The following is a 19,583-nucleotide window of genomic DNA, read 5'->3' on the forward strand; positions in this document are numbered from 1 at the left end:
GATAAGGGTTTAGTGTGGGCTTCTAACAAATGTCTAATATTAGCTTAACTAGAGTCCCATTGAAGTCCATGAGAAATTTACCATTCAGTAAAACTTCTGTTGGAGCAAAGTAAATGATCCCATTCTTAATGTTCTTATATCATCTTGTCTTATATGGCCTTTTAGCTTCTATTTCTGTGTGACATGCTGGAGACTTCACCTAAGACACTCAATACAGCTTGGGGCACTTCAGTCCTTAAAAGAAATTTGAGCAGACTGTCCTAAATGATTAAGGGGTTGCAGAGAATGACTCATGAACAAATGTTTAAAGAACCTAATATATATGGCTTGAGTAAACCATAGCTGATGGGGTGAGTGTAGGAGAATACATTTGTTTGTACATCCCTGAAGGGAATTAACTAGGAGAAATGGGATGAACTGGAGTAAAGAAAAGGCCAGGCTCACTAGCAGGAAATATTTCCTCACAATAAAGTTTATTAGACTCTGCAATTGTCTTTCATGGGAAATGGTGGAAGTTCCATTGTTTGAGGCATTTATGACTGTACAGAGCACTGGAAAATATACCGCAAGGTGCAATCCTGTACTGACACGAAGGGACAAGATGATCTAAAAGGGCCTTTCAGTGTTTCCTTTATATGATTTGCTGCTTTAATTATACAAGTTGATTGCTTTCCCCATCAAAATTGTCTTTTCTTGTTGCCTGTAAAATTAAAACAGAATCATAGAAATGTGGGGCTGGAAAAGACCCTTCCAGTGCTGAGGCAGGACCAAATATACCTAGCCCATCCCTGACAGGTGTTTGGCTAATCTGTTCCAAAAACCTTAAAGGATGGGGATTCCAAAACTTCCTTTGGCAACCTATTCTAGCGCTTAACTATCCTTAGAGTTAGAAAGTTTTTCCTAATGTAACGCAAACATCCCTGGAACCTCTTGATCTTAATGCATGAGTCTCTACTGTCTGAGCTAAAAGATATGCTTCTCTAGCTGGCGTAGCCACCACTGGAGGGGGACAAAGTGCCACACCTGAGCAGGCATGGCTTACATACTCCCCCTGGGAGGGGAAGTGTGTCCTGAACTTCAGAGATTTTCCAGTTGAATTCCTCATAGGGGCATCGGTGTTACAAGTGGTGGCCCATAACATCCCCTCTGTTAGTCGGCATGGCTAGAGGACAGGTCCTAGAGTTGTGTGAAGGGGATGACGTAGATCCACAATAGGCTGTGGTGGTGGGAGGCTTTAGCAAGAGTATCTCCAGAGCACAGATTGTACAGGCCTTGGGAAAGGTCACCTTCCTCAGCAAAACCTATTGAGAGGAAGAAGAGAGATGCCTTCTGTTCTGGGTCCATGAGGTTTGATACCACCAGATGAGACATCTGATTTTCAAAGAGAAATTCAACATTTGATCCAGAGAACAGGAAAGAAGGAAGACAATTTGAGGGCAGTGCATAGTCCTCCTGCCCCATCTTCTCACCCTCTGACAGAAGATTCATTCCTGAAGGCCTTTACCCAGGCCATGGGACAAATGGCAGGCCTGGAAACTGGAACTGGCAGCCATCAGAGACTAAGAAACTTTGCAGGGCTAAAACCTACCCCCTGCACAGGAGGAAGAATTTGAAGTCTGATTGTTCAGATGGAACAGGAATGGACCTGCTTCAAAAGGGACAAACAAAAGAGCGTAGTGGAAAGTCCACAAGGACCTACTGCTGAATCTATCTGGTCACTCTGGGTCCGTAACCCAGAGGCAACTATGGCTGAATACCTCTCAGCTTTGGAGGGCATGGTTAGAAGCACTGAAAGTGGAGAGGATGGTATATTAAAATTGCTGTCCACCCATCAGGAGCCAGGAGAGAACAATCTCAGTATCTGGCATTGTCATAAATATAAAGGGAAGGGTAAACCCCTTTGAAATCCCTCCTGGCTAGGGGAAAGCTCCTCTCACCTGTAAAGGGTTAAGAAGCTAAAGGTAACCTCGCTGGCACCTGACCAAAATGACCAATGAGGAGACAAGATACTTTCAAAAGCTGGGAGGAGGGAGAGAAACAAAGGGTCTGTGTCTGTCTGTATGCTGGGTCTTTGCCGGGGATAGACCAGGAATGGAGTCTTAGAACTTTTAGTAAGTAATCTAGCTAGGTATGTGTTAGATTATGATTTCTTTAAATGGCTGAGAAAAGAATTGTGCTGAATAGAATAACTATTTCTGTCTGCGTATCTTTTTTGTAACTTAAGGTTTTGCCTAGAGGGGTTCTCTATGTTTTTGAATCTAATTACCCTGTAAGATATCTACCATCCTGATTTTACAGGGGGGATTTCTTTATTTCTATTTACTTCTATTTTTATTAAAAGTCTTCTTGTAAGAAAACTGAATGCTTTTTCATTGTTCTCAGATCCAAGGGTTTGGGTCTGTGGTCACCTATGCAAATTGGTGAGGCTTTTTATCCAACATTCCCCAGGAAAGGGGGGGTGCAAGTGTTGGGAGGATTGTTCATGGTTCTTAAGATCCAAGGGTCTGGGTCTGTAGTCACCTAGGCAAATTGGTGAGGCTTTTTACCAAACCTTGTCCAGGAAGTGGGGTGCAGGGTTTTGGGAAGTATTTTGGGGGGAAGGACACGTCCAAACAGCTCTTCCCCAGTAACCAGTATTAGTTTGGTGGTGGTAGCGGCCAGTCCAAGGACAACGGGTGGAATATTTTGTACCTTGGGGAAGTTTTGACCTAAGCTGGTAAAGATAAGCTTAGGAGGTTTTTCATGCAGGTCCCCACATCTGTACCCTAGAGTTCAGAGTGGGGGAGGAACCTTGACAGGCATGGATGGAATGACCCCAACAGAGAATCCACTATGAGAAGAGAGTTTCAGGGGGTGATTTGGATCACCTCTGACTGGAGCAAGTGTTAAAGGGTGTTAGACATGCTGGATTCATGTTGCTCCAGTTGCATATAGAGGACAGAGAGGGGAATCCCTGTCTTTCGCTAAACTGAGGCAAGAGATCAGGGAGAGGGAAACTCAGGACTCTGGAGATAAGCTTTTCTGAGGGACTGAAATGAGTGTGTACTTTGGAAGCCACTCAGTGTAACACCTCTCCTGAAAGTAACCATATGATGAAACAGATCGCTGAGTTGCAAGAGAAAGTAGCAGTATTGACAGTGAAACAGCACTCAGGAGTGTCTTCCCCAACAAATGACAAGAGGTGGAGTATCTCGACTCCCAGACAAATGCGAGTTGGACAGCTATACTAGAGAGGCAGGGGTCAAGAAAATGATAGGGCTTGGTGGAATCCCTGCCTCTTGGAGCCCATGTTTCTGTTATTAGAGTGGAGAAGATGGGCACTGCCCATGAGGATGTTCTAAATCTGTAAATTCTGGGAGAACTGAGGAACAATTTATGGCCCTCTATGTCAATAAGATAGTGGGAAACATTAGAGGGGCCAGGTAAGGGAGCACCCTGGGTCCCGTAACCACCTTTGCTCCCCTCCACTCAAAGATGTGAAGGCTGAATCTTTGCCTCCAGCTGTGTCTGGCTTGCCTGTAGAAGTGGCTGGACCAAAGTCTCAGGTTGGAGTGACTATTGAGGGAAGAGAGTGTACAGTTGTTCTAGATAGTGGCGCTCTGGTCACTATAATCTTTGAATCCTTTTCATGGTGACTGTGATGTTATTGACATGAACGGTGACCGTATAGATCATTGTTGCAACCAAGGTCATATAGTGGCACCAAATCTTGTACAAAGGAGGTCAAGTAAAGTGTCTATGAAAAGGTTGTGGTTTGCTGGTTATGATTATGCTATCTGTAAACATGTAACATTTTTGTATTTAAAGTTAAGTATTGGCTCTGTACTGTCTGTATTTCAAACTTGTGCTACGCTTTTATGTGACACCCCAGACAATTTGGCATCAGAACTGACAAGCCTGCTTGATGGTCCATCAGCTATACAACTGACCCATTGAGAGAAAGCAGATACAGACTCAGGAAGACATGCAGGGACATGCCTATGGACAGAACTCTAAGGTTTTTCCATGCCATGTGCTGGGTAGCTTGTGTTTGGACTCAAAGGAAGCATAAGCCACATGGCAAAAGGACTATAAAAGGCAGCTGCATCGCCTCCATCTTGTCTTCAGTCCTGCTTCTTACCTCTGGAGGAACTTTGCTACACTGAAGCTCTGAACAAAAGACTGAATGACCCATCCAAGCTAGGGATGTACTCCAGAGACTTAATTTGAACCTGCAGTTTATTCCATCACTGCTACAAGCCTGAACCAAGAACTTTGCCATTACTGTATGTAATTGATTCCGTTTAACCAATTTTAGCTCTCATCTATATTTCTTCTTGTTATGAATAAAGCTTTAGATTTTAGATTTTAAAGGATTGGCAACAGCGTGATTTGTGGGTAAGATCTGACTGGTATATTGACCTCTGGGGTTTGGTCCTTTGGGATCGGGAGCACCTTTTTTTTTACTGCGGTGTTGGTTTTCATAACCATTCATCCCCATAAGGAGCGGTGCTGGGGGTGATAAAAGGGAACTGGAGTATCTGAGGGAATTGCTAACTTATGGTTAGCCAGTGGGGTAAAACCGAAATCCTCTCTGTTTTGGTTGGTTTGGCGTGCCTTAATAGTAAAGGAACTAAAGATTTGGGCTGTAACTGCCCTGCTCTAAGCAATTTGTCCTGAACTGATACTCGCAGTAATGCCCTGCCAGAGGCCGCATTGTTACAGCAACATCTGCTCCTGCAACCTCTAACTGGGTTGGCTGTATGGGGGTTAGGAGATGACCAGTACCCATAACTGGAATATGTGCTAGTGAAATTAAAGTCTCAAAGGATGTGGCTGGAATTGAGAAAGAGAGAGACGCACTTGCTTTGGTCCATCCACTGGGCATCCAAACCAGGTGCCTTGAATTGTAGGAACAAATGCAGCCATGTTTGGAGCTTTGGCTCAGCTATGCAAAATCTTTGCTTGACTTTAGTGCACACACAGCCTGAATATCCATGCACTACGTTCAGAAGCATATCAAGCTAAAGAAGGAGAGTGAGACCAGTGTGGACTTGAGGATTGGTGGGAATGGTCAAACTAAGATGTAGGCCTCCAGTTATTATTCCTGCTAGGATAACCCATGTAGTGGATGAAATTGCTCAAGTGTGATCAGAAGGCCAACAATCAGTTAATCCTGGTTGAAGCCCCAGATACAGATGCACTGCTGGGTGGATTGATGGTGATGAAGGGTATAGCCAAAACCTCATCTCGTACAAAAGTGTCAATAAAGCTGCTGGTGGCTAATGAAACTGAGTAGCCAATCACTATCCCTCAGGAAAATGTGTTGTACAGATATACTTGGCTGCAACTGTGGCCCATATGGCCCCCAGCAGGAAGATTACACCCATATAAGTTGAACTTTGGGAACTCCCCTATTCTTCCAGTGTGGAAAGAGAGATGAAAACTAGTGCAATGAGCCCAAGTGTTCTCTGCTTGGGAGTGGGATGTGGGTTGTGGCAAGGGATTTGAACACCACATCTGGCTGAATGATGGGCCTTTCCATGAAAGATCGAGGAGGCTATCATATGTCGAAGATGTTCGGAAACATATCCAGGAGTTGAAGACCACAGGAATCATCAGGAACTCTGGAAGTTCTTATGCCTCCCCAATTGTTGTGGCCATAAAAAAGAATGAAGATGTATGCAAGTGCATATATTATCATACTTTGAACAGGTGTACAATCCCTGACCAATCCACCCCAAAAGTGGATGAAGCCTTAGATTGCCTAACAGGAAGCTGTTGGTTTTCTATTTTGGATCTGAGAAGCAGATACCCATGGGACCAGTTGATATGATGAAGGCATCCTTCATCTGTCCACTTGGATTCTACAAATTTCTGAGACTGCCCCAGGGAATATCTGGGGGGCCCCGGCCACATTCCAGAGATTAATGAAGCAGACAGTTGCATGAATCTTCTGGCTGTTCTGGTGTATCTGGATGACTGGATAGTGTTTGGTCACACTTTGGAAGAGCATTAAGAACACTTGTTGAAAGTGCTGGATAGCCCACACTCCTCTCAGGCAGAGCTGGCCTCTTCTCATCCCATTCCTCTGATTGGCTTAGTCAGCCTTCCATCCCCCCAGGGTTTGCCCAATCACAAGGCTCAACATCTTTGGCAAGGTAAACACTGCCGTCTTCCCCATCTCTCCTCTACCCAGCAGCAAACTTGGCTCTCTTTTTCATCAGCTCCATTAGCCTGGGTTACGTTAATATCAAACCTCAATCTCCTTTACTGCAGATTAAGCCCATTACTTCTTGTCCAGCTTTCAGTGAACATGGAGAACAATTGATCCCCTTCCTCTTTATAACAGCCCTTAACAGATTTGAAGACTGTTATCAGGTCCCCACCTCAGTCTTCTTATCTCAAGGTTAAACATGCCAAGTTTTTTTAACCTTTCGTCATAGGCCAGGTTTGCTAAAACTTTTATCATTTTTGTTGCTCTCCTCTGGAATCTTTCCAATTTGTCCACAGCTTTCTTAAAGTGTGGCACCCAAAACTGAAAGCAGGATTCCAGCTGAGGCCTTACCACTGCTGAATAGAGTGGGACAATTACCTCCTGTATCTGACACCCAACGCTGCTATTGATATACCCCAGAATGATATTAGTAATTTTTGTAACCTTATCGCATTGTTGACTCATATTTAAGTTGTGATCTCCTATAACCCCAGGTCCTTTTGAGCAGTACTACCACCTAGCCAGTTATTACCCAAATTGTAGATGTGCATTTGATTTTTCCTTCCTGGGTGTAGTACTTTGCACTTGTCTTTATTGACTTTCATCTTGTTGATTTCAGACCAATTCTCTAACTTTGCAAGGTCATTTTGAATTCTAATCCTGTCCTCCAAAGTGTGTGCAACCTCTCCCAGCTTGGTGTCAGTTGCAAATTTTATAGGCATACTCTCCACTCCATTAGCCAAATCATTAATGAAAATATTGACTAGTACCATACCCAGGACTGACCCCTGCAGGACTCCACTAGATGTGTTCTCCCAGTTTAACACCAAGCCATTTGAGTATGGTTTTTCAATGAGTTAAAATTATAGTCATTTTCGTAATTTAATCTACACCCCACATGACAGTCTCAAAAGAAAATCACATAAATATGATGTGTCAAAAGCCTTACAAACATCCAGATATATCAGGTCTACTGCTTCTCCCCTATCCAGTAGGCCAGTTGTCCTGTCAAAGAAGGAAATTAGAGAGATTTGACATTATTTGTTTTTTACATCCATGTTGGCTTATTACTTATCACCCTATTATTCTCTGGAGGTGCTTACCAGTTTATTGTTTAACAGTTTGTTCCAGTAGCTTTCCACATATTGGAGTTGGGCTGACTGGTCTATAATTCCCCAAGTGTTTTTTGATTCCCTTTTTACAGATAGGTACTAGCATGGATCTTCCCCCCCTCCATGTAAGGTCTAAATGATGATAACTAATGGCCTGGGTTTTTGCGGAGCTCAGCACATGCAGCTCCCATTGACTTCACCTGGAGTTGTGAGTGCTCAGCACTTCTAATCATCTCCCAGACTCCTGATGGAGACTTCAGGTAAAGTTTAAATGTACGCGTGGCAGTGATTCATTCATGGTTTTCAGCTGCACAATGAAAGTTGTGACCCTCTAGCAGAGGAGACATGAAAGCAGGCGGAAAGTTACACGCTAAAAAAAGTTAACACACAAAAATTTAATTAAAAATCAAGCTGTGTTAATAGGTTTTAAGAGGAGGGAGGATTAATTTAGGACTCTGTTAATTCTAGAGTATGACAATGTGGCAGAATTATAATCAGAAAATGCTCAGGTTTACATCCTGTAGCAATTTTGGTCAACATCTAGGCACTTGACTAGTGCATGCTTCCCTGACACTAAACGCTCCCCCTCCCCACACACACACACACACACAATTATTTTATCCAAATGAAGCAATGGGCAGTGAGTAAAATGCCATTACATATATTGGAATGTGACTAGCATACTTGAACTAATGTAACGATACCAGCACAGGGGACTTGAAGTCAGAACTTTTGGCCTCCCAGCACAGATTTCTGCCAGCTGAGCTGAGGACCGTTAGGTGGTAGTGGGCTGTTATCCTCCAGCAGACTGGCTAGTAGAGAGGGATGTGGCACATGCTTTGCTAATGCGTTACATCAATGCCCCTTTTCTAATGAAAAGTGCTGTACTATCTTTAATGACCATGAGTGGTCAGGGCTCCTCAAGGCCAATGTCTCATCATACAAATGGCACTTTCAGCAGCATGCTGCCCCATCAGAAAGGCTGCCTTCTACTGGGTCATCAGTATTGGTATCTGGGATTTTCCTTGGAAGTCTGGTATCTAAAATCATCTCAGCCCTAGCCTGCTTAGCTAATGCCTGCAGCAATCTGAATGAAGTATTGTTACAGGCATGGAGGCTACATAAGATTTTGTTGGTATCTGGGCAACTACTTCGAAAGCATTAAACCCAAAGTGGAAGGCAGGCAAGGGTTCTTTTGACTCCAGAACAAAGGACTTCTGAGTACACTCGCAGCTCAGAATTCAAGATTTCTTACGACTTCTGTGCTGTTCCTGTCCTTCATGCACACTACAAATGTTAAAAAGATGAGCAAATGCGGTATCCAGAGTAACAGCCAGGACATGTCGCATCACAAAGCCAACACACAGTTCCGCTCGGCAGCCTCCGTTGAAGAAAGGTGCAGCACTCGAATAACTGGAGTGTTGCTGCTGGGGGTTTAAGATCGGCAGAACTGCATAGCAGCTTATGGATCCTCTTCCCTGCTTAGTGCTAGCTAGCAGCGTTACTCTCTCTCACTTTCAAGGGCAATAAATCAATTCATGCTCCCACATTAACCAGGAAAATTAAAAAAAGCTTTCCCCTTAATTCCTTATGTTGTTTTTCACCAGGGCTGGTGGAAAGATAATGGGAGCTATGCAAAGTCATGATGCCTGAGCACAGGATTAGGTAAATACCCTTTTAATGCAGAAGTGTAACTCTGACTTCATTTTCAAGCTATGTGGCTGGCTGCAGAACCATGTTTTTAAAAGTAGTGCAGTTGGTGAACTGTGCAAAATATACCTACTAGGCACCACATATGTATAAGCAAACAAGTTGTTTGCACATACAGAGTGGGGTGTTGCAAGACCACTTGACTGTGTGCTCAGCCAGTTGGCCTGCACATGCAAATCAGGTGATTGCCTGTGCAATTGTGACAGCTGCCCTCTTGGCCAAGCACAGTGGGACATTGAGCCAGGGACCTTTAGTTCATGTGTTTAGCTCTTAAGAGCCAAGCTCTGTAGCTGAGGGCTGTAACAACTCCTATCCTCTGTGGATTGGGCACAGAGAGGGGGACACACTATGAGTTTCATACATTCAGGTGCAGGGTTTTGTGGCTGCAACAAGGCCTGCACTTTGCATAGCTCACTTGTTGCACAGAGTGCTCACATGTGGTCAAGGTATTCAAAGAGCGTTTTACCTAACATATACAGAAAGGGGGTGGAAATATGTTATGGAGTTGGATTATTTTTACAAATCTGTTTTAAATGTTAAAATGGTTGAACCAATGAATGAATAAGCCAATGAATCACCCCCACCAGCTCTCACAACATCATGCTCTGTCTCAGAAAATGATTTTCTGCCAGATAATTCTGTCGCTAAATAAGTCCTAGAGCAGCCAGGCTGTGATCTTTAGTGACAGGGAAGATGAAGGGTGTCAAAGCTGAGCTGGGATGTTGGAATCTGATAGGGGAGATGATCATGAAGTTATCTGTTCCTTCTATCTCCCGAGTATACAAAGAGTACAGTTGATACTAGTATAAATCCTCCTAACTTTACCCAGTGTAGTATTTTTGGTGGTTCTTTATTTGATTACTCCATTTACAGAATGGCCTAGACCATGTGAAGACTGGTCAATGTTCTGCAGAACAGAAACTATTTAGAAACATTGTATTGGGTACAGTAATGGATTTCACAGACCATTGATGGTAAAGTGCCCATCCATTCCTCTGGGTGTTTTCACAAGAGTGAACAACGCAAACCGTCTGAATTAAATCAACATGACTCTGTGATGAGTTCTCCCTAGTGCTTCACATACTATTACAAGGAAGGTAATCATCCTTACCTGAAACCCACCACATCATATCCCTTGGCCATCTCCCTCCTGAAACACCTAAGGAAAAGAATGGGATTTGTGGTCTGTGCTGAACGCTAATGAATCCAGGTTCTGGCAGACCAGAAGGAAGCTTGGTCTGGAGCTGAGAAGAATGCCCTTTTGAACCCCCCACCTAGCTTAACCTGGGTGAGGGGAGGAGGTTCAGCTCATGTGCCTCTGCTAATTGCAGCTGCAATGGGTATTGCACAGGGAGAGAGGGAACTGAATGCCAGACTATTTATGGCTTTTTAGGTTACATATAGCTCCTTAAACTCCAGGCAGAAGCAAACAGGCAGTCTGGGCAGATTGTGGAGCACGGGTGTTACATGCTCTTGGGATGATGCTCTCCTTAACAAGCAGGAGGCCACGTTCCACACTAAGCTCTTCAGTAAGGTTTAAACGATAAACCAAGTAAATGTTCTGTTCTGGCACTGGAAATGGAAGGAGTTATTTGAAAAACCTCTATGCATAGCCTGCATTTTTATCTATCCTATTGTTTGTTTCTTTAGTAGGAAGCATTTGGGTTCTATTCCTCCAGGGATCTATTCTAATCTGTGCACTATAATGGAGCAAATCCTGGTCTGACTGAAATCAGTGGGAGCTTTGCCGTTGACTTTAGTGGGTCTAGGGGTTAGCCCTTGACAATACTTCAGGGATTATATAGAATAGGATAAGATTTTATTTTATTTTTGTGTGTGAAAAATTAAAAATTTGGGGCAAACCATTTGGCCTCTGTCCCTCCTTCCATGGGCTATTGATAATCTTAGAAATACTTAGTATTTATAAATGCTTTTCTGCTGGAGGGGAGGATGATTTTTAAGCATGAGACTCGAGGCCTGAGGTCCTCAATTCAGCTTTTACTCCAGCAAACTCCCATTTGACTTCAGCAGTTTTCCTAAATGAGAGTATCACTATTTGACCATATATATTGCCATGAACTCTTCTTGATATACCCGTTCTATCAGGTATGTACAAGGTACAGTCTTACAGGACAAGGTGAGGCCTCCTTTACAGCCTGTAGGTGTTCTCTCCACCTCCTGCTCTCCACCTGGACCCTGAAGATTGTGGATGAATGAACCAATGCATTCCTTCCCTTGTGGAGTGATCTGCTTTAACGGCATTCCCGGCCCCAGCTGGTAACAGGGACAGAATGGACTGAGGGTCAACCCCAGATCTCCTCCATGGCAGAGCAGGCATAATCACACCTAGGGGCCTACCCTTCTCTCTACAAGACACCTGCACATCTTCTTGCCGGATCCAGCCACACAGCTCCAATACAGGAGAATACAATTCGGAAGCCTACATCATCATGTGGGTTTTGGTTTAAAGATACAATAATATTATTTTGTCCAGCCCGCATCCCTATTTCCCTTTAGCACATTTATGTCCATTGTTCATAAAGGACAGAAATCAAAGGGTTTGGATTTTGTATTGCTCAGTCCTGCTAGGCTGAGGTTTCTCTTTGAGCTACAACTGTGGCATATTTCTGCTCCACACATGGAGAGCGATAACACATGGTTTTTCAGATATGGAGAAAAAGGCATCCAAAGAGACTGATCCTCAAGTGACTTCACTTTTTTTGTAACCGTGAGTTGTAGGTTTCACTTGAATATACTGCCATGGACATTATTTCATCGAGATTACACTGAGTTATAAAGATTAATATTTGTTTCAGAGTAGCAGCAGTGTTAGTCTGTATTCGCAAAAAGAAAAGGAGGACTTGTGGCACCTTAGAGACTAACAAATTTATTTGAGCATAAGTTTTCGTGAGCTACAGCTCAATATTGTATACTGTAATTAACATGTTCAATGTAGCCTTGTCACACCATAAAAACATAATTATAATCCCTCCTCCCAAAAAACATTAAGAATAGGATACACATTCATCCATTTTGACTCCATAGTAGTTAGTAGAGTTATAACAGGCATGAATTTGTCCCCTTAAATTTTTCTACATTAACAATGCAAAATGAGAAGAGATATTACTGAAGGAAAGGAGTTGACCTACAATGTATTTCTGAGGCATGCTGACTTTGTCTTGGATTAACCTAGTTCAAGATGGGCCCAAGCCACAAAGGCTAGATCCATATTTTAACTCATCCAAGGTCCTGGGGTATGTTGATATGAGTTTTTGGCTCAGGCCTATCTCTGGTTCTAGATGCGATCATCCCCAACGGCCTGATCTCATTCTTGAAATGGATGACTAGCACTGATTTCATTGTGAATTGGGATCAGGTCCCAGTTTAGGACAAGAGGTCATGAATATGTTTCCTGGGGATCATTATGGGGATCATTCACTGGTTTGTGCTGATTCTACCAATTCTACTAATTTTCACTTAAAAAAATACATTAAATTAAAATGTGAACATTTGTTTTTGTGTGTAAATAAGCAGAGGAAGGAGGAGAAGCCTGGTTTTGTGTTCAAGGGACAGGGATTAAGGAGATCTGGGTTCAATACTGAGCTTTGCAACAGTCTTCTTATCAAGGATTGTAGCTCTTTATCTCTTGAAGTCTTTAAATCAAGTCTGGATTTCTTTTTTAAAAGAGCTACTTTAGCTCAACCAGAAATTATCAGCTTCATGCAGGAATTACAGGAAGATATTCTATTCCCTGTGTTATACAGGTCAGACTAGATGATCACAATAGCTTTAAAAATAAATGTCTATGAAAGTTACATTCCTCTAATTTTTTAGATTTGCCCACTTTCAAAGATGCACTTAATTGGGGTATATGGTCTCTCCAACTAATAATGATATTCCAGATAAGTTTAATTTGGCAAAGAAATACTGGATCCATAAATGGGAACCAAAGAGGTTGCCCTTTTACTTCAGTAGAACCTGGATTGGTCCCTTTTATTAGGATTAATGAACTTCTGGTAATGTTTTCATAAACCATTGTACTTGTCTCTTCTGCTAATGTTTTTGGGTTACATTCTCTGGTTCTGTCTGATGTGCATTCGTGTGATGTATATATGCGTGCATACTTAATGCAAAGAAAAAGGTAACATGCAAACTTCTTCAAGCAGGAACCATGCGACACGATAGAGTTAAGCCACTGGTGAAACACCGTGTATGGCAAGAAGGGGTTGCTCAATAAATTCTGAGAAAGTAATAGGTAGTGTTTCTGTGGCTGGGGTTACTTAAATGCAGGGCCATCCCTACCCATACACAAAGTACGCAGCTGCATAAGGCACCAGGAAATTTGGGGCACCCATGGCCCCCACCCCTGCTCCCCCTCTTCCCACCCCTGCTCTGTCCCAGCCCTGCCCCCACTCCACCCCTGCTGGATAAAACTCCAATACCAAGAAAGGAGAGTGCCCTCTAGTTGTGCTGCGCTTTAGTGCTATTCCTTTTGACTCCAGCAGGGTTATGAGTAACAAACATTTGCATTGCTAAACTTCCTGGCTAAAAACAAATTTAACAGGGCCGTTTGTGCCTCAGTTTCTCAGGATGATCAATGGAGATAATACAGAGATGCTGTGATAGTCGTTTTGTACAGCTCTTTAGAAATCTAAAGCGTTGTTTAAATGCTGAGTACATGGCCTGTGTGCCACCTTTGTCAAAATTACCTGTTGGAGGCACTGGCTACAACTGGAATGCTGGGTATGTGTGCTACCCTTGATACTTTTGAAAGCATTTCACAAAGATGCAGTAACTCATCCTTTTGCTGTTCCTCTCTGAAAGGAGTTGCTTAAATATGTACCCAGGCTACTCCTACTCAATCCCCTGTTGCCTAAGACCCTGGTCTTACAATTGACTAGGTGCATCTGCTTACCCTGGCCTCTGCAACAGACTTGTAAAATCTTGCATGGCACCTCTGGTCCTGTGGAGACTTGATAGAACTGTCATCATTTGCTTTAGACAACTGGCACTAATTGACATTTTTGTTGGCAGTCTCTACATAAAGGCCAAGGGCTGAATAGGCTGTGGAGACTGAACACCATCTATACATGCTGATCGCTGCAAAAGGCTTCTCCAATGTGGGGCTGAGGCAAGTCATTGGGAGGAAACCTCATGCTGCTATTGTAGTTATTCTGTAAATAAAGAGAGGACTTCTGTTCCCAGGGCTGGCAGTCCAGCATCTTTTACAAACACTAGACTCAGTTAAAAGAACAAAATCCAATTCTATTAGAGTATGTTATCAGACTATATAACAACAGTACAGTTTGCCCAAAGTCTCCATTTATCAGATTAGGTATTACAGACACATCAACAGGCTGCAACAACGTCTCAGTGACCTTAGAGTAAAAACAGCAGGTCCACAGGAATGGGCCTGACTTCAGTCCCATAATAACACATTGATGGGAGCCTTTATGTTTACCCAAATTAATCACCCAGCAGCCCGGGAGAGGGCCATCCACAAGGACTCTGAGGCAACTTTGACCTTTAACCTTTTGCAGGCTTATTACAACATGCTATATAGGATGTCTCACACATTAGGAACTTTCTAGTAGACTGTGGTGGGGTAGATTTCTGATGCATGTGGTGGAATTGTGTGAAAATCAAATTTCTTGTGGGAGCAAGTCAAACTAAAGTTGAGACTTACACAGCTGTAGTTGCAAAAAGAAAAGGAGTACTTGTGGCACCTTAGAGACTAACCAATTTATTTGAGCATGAGCTTTCGTGAGCTACAGCTCACTTCATCAGATGTATACCGTGGAAACTGCAGCAGACTTTATATATACACAGAGAATATGAAACAATACCTCCTCCCACCCCACTGTCCTGCTGGTAATAGCTTATCTAAAGTAATCGTCAGGTTAGGCCATTTCCAGCACAAATCCAGGTTTTCTCACCCTCCACCCCCCCACACAAATTCACTCTCCTGCTGGTGATAGCCCATCCAAAGTGACAACTCTTTACACAATGTGCATGATAATGAAGTTAGGCCATTTCCTGCACAAATCCAGGTTCTCTCACTCCCTCACCCCCCTCCAAAAACCACCCCCATACACACACAGACTCACTCTCCTGCTGGTAATAGCTCGTCCAAACTGACCACTCTCCAAGTTTAAATCCAAGTTAAACCAGAACATCTGGGGGGAGGGGGGGGTAGGAAAAAACAAGAGGAAATAAGCTACCTTGCATAATGACTTAGCCACTCCCAGTCTCTATTTAAGCCTAAATTAATAGTATCCAATTTGCAAATGAATTCCAATTCAGCAGTTTCTCGCTGGAGTCTGGATATATAAAGTCTGCTGCAGTTTCCACGGTATACATCTGATGAAGTGAGCTGTAGCTCACGAAAGCTCATGCTCAAATAAATTGGTTAGTCTCTAAGGTGCCACAAGTACTCCTTTTCTTTTTGTGAATACAGACTAACACGGCTGTTACTCTGACAGCTGTAGTTGTAATTGTAAGGCCCGAAGTGTGCTCGGTGCTCAACACAAATACTGGAAGACACAGTCCCTGCCCCTAAGTACTCACAGTCTAATAAGTGCTAAATATTTTCCTTTTTTCTGGCCTATATCTGGTAATATCTCATACACTTGTATTTGGCTCAACCTAAGACCCAATCCAGTTCCCACTGAAATCAATGGGAGTCTATTAATGCTAATGGGAGCTGAATCAGGACTGTAGCTATCCATGTTTCTAACACAGCCTGCTAGAGCACACTGGATTATTCTGATAGGATTTGGAAGAGTCTCACAAGTAGGGATTCCTTTGCCATTTATTTTCAGGAGTCAGATCTGACTCCCAGTAAAGTCACCAGAAGAACTCCAATTGACTTCCGTGGGAGTTGGGTCTGTCCTTAGACCCTCTTTGCACAGCATCTAAGTGAACAGGTAAACTTTTTCATCGAGCTTAATTTGACCCTTTTGGGATCACGATGGAAGCTGTGAATGTTCTGATCGCTATTCTGTCTTTATGACAATGAATGGTCAGCCTTATGAGTGGCATGTCCTAGTTAATGATGGTGGATTACTGAGTCCATTCTTTCACTGACAGGCTTTTTAATTTCCCTCTTTTTTCTTTATCTTCTTATTGTGTGTCCCATCATTTATGCTTTACTATTGCCATTTTTCATGTAACTTTGGATAGTAATTTTCCCCCAGCTGTTTACATTCTACAAACATAATCACAGGGCAAAGGGCTGATTTTGACGGGTCTCAGTCATTGGATACACTGGAATATGGACATGACCCATATGGGTGTTTGGTTGAGCAATGAAGAGTTGTGATGGTATCTGATTAACATATGACCATGCGAATCATTGTTGCTATTACTGTTATATAATTGCAACAAATCTTGTACAAAGTACGTCAAGTAAGGTGTCTGTGGAAAGGTTGTGATTTGCTGAATATGATTATGCTATTTGTGTGCATGTATCGTTGTATTTGAAGTTATAAGAATTGGCTCTATACCTGTATTTCAAATACGTTTGCTCCTGGGGTAACGGCCTCAAGGTATTTAGTCTGCACGTCTTGAAGGGACTAGTCAGGTTAAAAGAAAAGGAGTACTAGTGGCACCTTAGAGACTAACCAATTTATTTGAGCATAAGCTTTCGTGATAGAATGCATCCGATGAAGTGAGCTGTAGCTCACGAAAGCTTATGCTCAAATAAATTGGTTAGTCTCTAAGGTGCCACTAGTACTCCTTTTCTTTTTGTGAATACAGACTAACACGGCTGCTACTCTGAAACTAGTCAGGTTAAGTGGCCCATCAATGAACACTTAACTCACAATGGACCATGGAAGATGCCTATTCACGGCTGATGGACTTTCATGTGAACAACTAGAGTGTGGGAAATGGCTTTTGCTATGACTAAGCAAAATCATGCGTGGGCATGTGACTTGCCCATGTGACTCCAAACACCATCTTGTCACCTGTAATTTTCCACAGTGAGAACAATGGGTTTCTCTTCACTTGAGAGAAGCTCTAAAAGGCCCTGGAAACATCTCCATTTGCCTCTTTCCTGCTCAAACCTCTGGACTATGAACTTTCCTGATGGGAGCATTCAAGGGACTGAGGACCTTCCAATGATTTGGAAGCAATCAGAGACTTAACAAGCCAGCAGTTTATTCCATCACTGCTACAAGCCTGATCCAAGAACTGTGCATTTATTATATGTATTTGATTCTTTTAACCAATTTTAACTCATCTTTCTTTTTCTTTTTATAAATAAACCTTTAGATTTTAGATACTAGAAGATTGGCAACAGCATGATTATTGGGTAAGATCTGAGTTATATATTGACCTGGATGTGTGGCTGGTCCTTTGGGAGCACAAAAATCTTTTATTGGATGAAATTGGTTTTAAAGAACCCCTTATCTTTAAGCCTAGTGTTTTTGGTGGTGATGCAAGGATTGGAATATCTTTTCTGACTTCTTGTTAACCAGTGTGGTGAAACAAGTTTACTTTTGTTGCTGGTTTGGTTTATCTTATGGGAGAATAACCACCAATTTTGGGGTGTATCTGCCCTATTTCTCAGCAGTTTGCCCTGAATTTGGTATTCTCAGTTGTTACCCACACAGGCCTGGTTACAGTGGCGTAGTCTGGCTAGGATCCACAGAACCAAGTCAGTTAAGCTTTGGATCAGAACCCCACGCTATTCAAAATTTGAATTTTGATATTGAGAATTTTAAATGTTAAAGATCAGTGACCATGAGCCAGAAGGCATCTGCAGAAGCAATCAAACTGCAAGCCCTGAGAGAGAGTCTGTGTCTTGAACATGAACAAAGATTGGCAGAACTTCGAATGCAAGAGTAGCAAGCCTTGGCCCAGCTGGAAAAAGAGCTGAAGAGAGAGCTAAGCAAGCTGAAGAAAGAACCCAAAAAGCATACAGGAGGCAAATGGAAGTGCTGCAAGCTAAGACAGAAGTGGACAAACTTAAGCTCCAAATCAAAAAAGCAATGGAAGAACAGCAGAAACTGTATCACCTTGGAAGTCCAGTTTATAACAATGTTGGTATGTTGTATGGCTCTAAGAAGTTGTCTGTATTGAACCAGTTTTGCTCTGGCCAGGGAAAGGGTGTCTCTAACCTAGGGAAGGTGGAAAATAGCTGTTTGTGCAAAAAATGCTGTTTGTGAATGAAGTTTCTGAATATCTGTCTAATATCTCAGAAGTGAATCTGGAATTAGATAAAGCATAGAGAGAACTCATTGATCAGGAAAACGTTTCTCTAGAGCAGATTAAAGTTGAATTAAAGTCAGGTTAAAGCCCTAATTAAGGACGAAAAGGGTAGTTTTTTGTGGGTAATGGATTCTTGGCAAGAGAAGCTTGCGAAAGTAAGCCTGAACAAGGTAGAAGTGATTTGCTTAAAGTTGCTCATTGTAATGTGGAGAATGGCAGTTTATCTGTTGGGAATGGCAACTTGCCTACTAAGGAAGCTGTCCAAGTTTCCAAGTATATGTCTGAAATCAGCCATCGGTGCTGGGACAAAGGAAAGGATATCTCCAGTTTTTGTCTGTTAAGAATAGCAGTGTCTGCTGCAAAAGGGTGTGTCTCTAGTTCTTTGTCTGTGGAGCAGACAGAAAGTGCTTCTCCACTTATGCTACTTGAGAATCTGTCAGTTGCCCGAGTTGGTTCTGGATTTAACTAAAGCCCAGGAAGGAAGTATTCCTAAATTTGTGTCTGCTAGGGAGAATGAAATTGTAACTAGCTCACATCCAGTTAGTGTCATAACAAAGTCCCAAGGACTAGGCAATTCTGGTGCTTCTATTTTGTCTATAGATGAAGTGAGCTGTAGCTCACGAAAGCTCATGCTCAAATAAATTGGTTAGTCTCTAAGGTGCCACAAATACTCCTTTTCTTTTTGCGAATACAGACTAACACGGCTGTTACTCTGAAACCTGTTATTTTGTCTATTGCTAGTATGGTGCTGAGTAAAGATATGACAACTCTGTTTAACCAGGTTGATATCATGGTCAGGGCACAAGGAGAGTATGAAGGTGATTTAACTGCGTTACCCACTGACAGTGTGAAAACTTGTAACAAGGGAATGGTCCCTAAGCATGTGTGTATTAAGCCTGGTAACCTGTATGTTGCCAGCAAGGACTGCAAAGGGGAGGAGAATGCCTCTAACATTTTAACTGTGGAGTCTAGCAGCTTGCCTAAAAGGGGGTTGTGTAAGAATCCTCCTAATGGGCCAGTGATGATTCTGGGTGTAAGTGAAACTTGGAAGGAATTTTTTTCAGAGTAGCAGCCGTGTTAGTCTGTATTCGCAAAAAGAAAAGGAGTACTTGTGGCACCTTAGAGACTAACAAATTTATTTGAGCATAAGCTTTTGTGAGCATCACTTCATTGGATGCTGTAGCTCACGAAAGCATATGCTCAAATAAATTTGTTAGTCTCTAAGGTGCCACAAGTACTCCTTTTCTTTTTTCAGAAGGAATTGGTTGTGGCTCAGTAGAGCAATGATTCTGTGGAGCAAGGTAAAGGTGAATGGTCGCTTAAAGAAGCTCCAAAGGAGAGGAATCCTCTTG

The 19,583-nt window shown here is 42.6% G+C and overlaps 1 long non-coding RNA gene across 1 annotated transcript; it reads right to left on the reverse strand.

The window, feature by feature from the left end:
• Positions 1-454: 454 nt before the first annotated feature.
• On the reverse strand, positions 455-7,636 carry LOC144266158 (uncharacterized). Its single transcript, XR_013346435.1, has 3 exons — positions 7,509-7,636; positions 7,146-7,201; positions 455-700 (listed from the first exon to the last, which is right to left on the reverse strand). It is a non-coding gene; the product is annotated as an uncharacterized LOC144266158 (long non-coding RNA).
• Positions 7,637-19,583: the final 11,947 nt, after the last annotated feature.

This window comes from Eretmochelys imbricata, chromosome 6, assembly GCF_965152235.1.
Source record: "Eretmochelys imbricata isolate rEreImb1 chromosome 6, rEreImb1.hap1, whole genome shotgun sequence".
Taxonomy (NCBI): domain Eukaryota; kingdom Metazoa; phylum Chordata; order Testudines; family Cheloniidae; genus Eretmochelys; species Eretmochelys imbricata.